Here is a 1734-nt window from a genome sequence, read left to right on the forward strand (position 1 = left end):
GCCGCCGCCGCCGCCGCCGCCTCGGCCGGGCGGGATCCGAGCCCCGGCGGCCCCGGGGGAGGGAGCGGCGGCGGCAGGCGGCGGCGGCAGGCGGCGGCGGCGGAGGAGGCCGGCGGGCGGGCCGAGGGGAGCGAAGGGGATGGAGGAGGAAAGTTTGGGAGCGGGCGGGCCGGCGCAGCGGGGCGCGGAGCCCGATGGAGGGCCCCGGCGGGGTGCGCGCCGGGCGGACAGCAGACTGATGGGGCGGGAGAAGTCGCCGCCGCCACTGCCGGAGCCGCGCACCCTGCCAGCAGCCGCCGCGGACCGGGCTCGAAGGCCGCTCGGCTGAGGGATTGACAAGCTGCCAGTGCCACTCACTCACTGCGGCCCCAGCGCCCGGGGGGAGGGGCGGGGGCGAGGGGGAGGGCGGGGAGCGCTCCGCACGCTCCGCCCCCGAGGGCGGCGCGCGCGCTCATTGGGCTTTGCGCCTCCCGCCGCCGCCACTGGCACCGCCCCCGAGTTGCGGCCGGCCCTCTCTGGCCTCTGATCCCCAGCGCTCAAGAGCGCGCCACCGGATCCTCACGCCTGGTCGCGTCCTCGGCCCGCGGGACAGGCCACCCCGACCCGCAAACGCTGTGCCCGCACCGCGGCGCCTGATCTCTAGTGTTAACAGTCATGGGTGCGAGGAGTTGTGTATGGGACACGGAGCAACTCGTTCCAAAGCCACCCACGTGCTTCCCCGCAGCGCCGCGAGCTTCACGCCTAGGACAGCGCCTGGTACATTTTCCCGCTCTTCCCGTCAGGAGGTGGTACCCTCGGGGTTCCGGCTGCCCGTCCCAGGCCAATCGTATTGCGCTAGGAGCCGAACGGGGCGGGACAGAGGCAAGAAAGCGTTGTCCCAATTGGAGCGTTCGAAATGTCCTGGGCAGAGGCGGGGAAGCGGTGGATGGTGGCCCCGCCCCTCCCGGGATCACCATAGTAACCGAGAGGGCGCTGCTTGGAGTTGGCGCCAGCGCTCAGGCCTTGCGCTGTCCCTCAAGAGGTGACCAGGTAAGGTGGGAGCCTGTTGTCCCGCATGCTTCATGTCTGCTCTGAGCGGATCTGAGTACTGTACACTTTCTCTTGAAAGGGGAGCATAAGAAAATGTGTCACAGGGACGTGGCTCCGGGAGGAGGGAAAGGGCCTGACACCCAGGACCGATTCAAGCCTTACAACACTTCACACACTCTGCAATTCTTGGTAATCCAGGGATTACTCCTTTGGCAGGGTTTGCTTTTAGCCGCCTCCAGATGGACCAAAGCTGCAAAAAACGAGCTCTTTATCACAAAGATAATGTTTACTTAAGGACAGACTGGATTTCACTTATCAACTTACCCCATCACCATGAGTCAATTAATGTTGGGGACCCCAGTCACAGATTTTCATACTTTTCTTCCATTGTTCTCTGTCTACAAATGACTAAAGGCTCACATTATTTAGGGATCTAGACTTCTGGCCCTTGTGGACGCTTGAGCTTTCTCTTAACCTGATTTCCCAAACAGCTTCAACATGTTTTCTCCCTTTGAGATTCACAGAGCTCATTCTAGTTGGGTCCTTTGGTTAGGTGGTTCTGAAAAGTCTTATTCCTTCCCCAAACACAGTAAGCTGTCTTATTTGAAACCAAAAATAGGGGTATGAGATATGAAAAATGGCTCTTACTCTGCAGGGTTTAATGTAGGACAAGCAGTTCTTTACATGCCAGATGGATTCTTGGAA

Source organism: Mirounga leonina, unplaced genomic scaffold (genome assembly GCF_011800145.1).
Source record: "Mirounga leonina isolate KUSES-001 unplaced genomic scaffold, KU_Mleo_1.0 Mir_170, whole genome shotgun sequence".
Lineage (NCBI taxonomy): Eukaryota > Metazoa > Chordata > Mammalia > Carnivora > Phocidae > Mirounga > Mirounga leonina.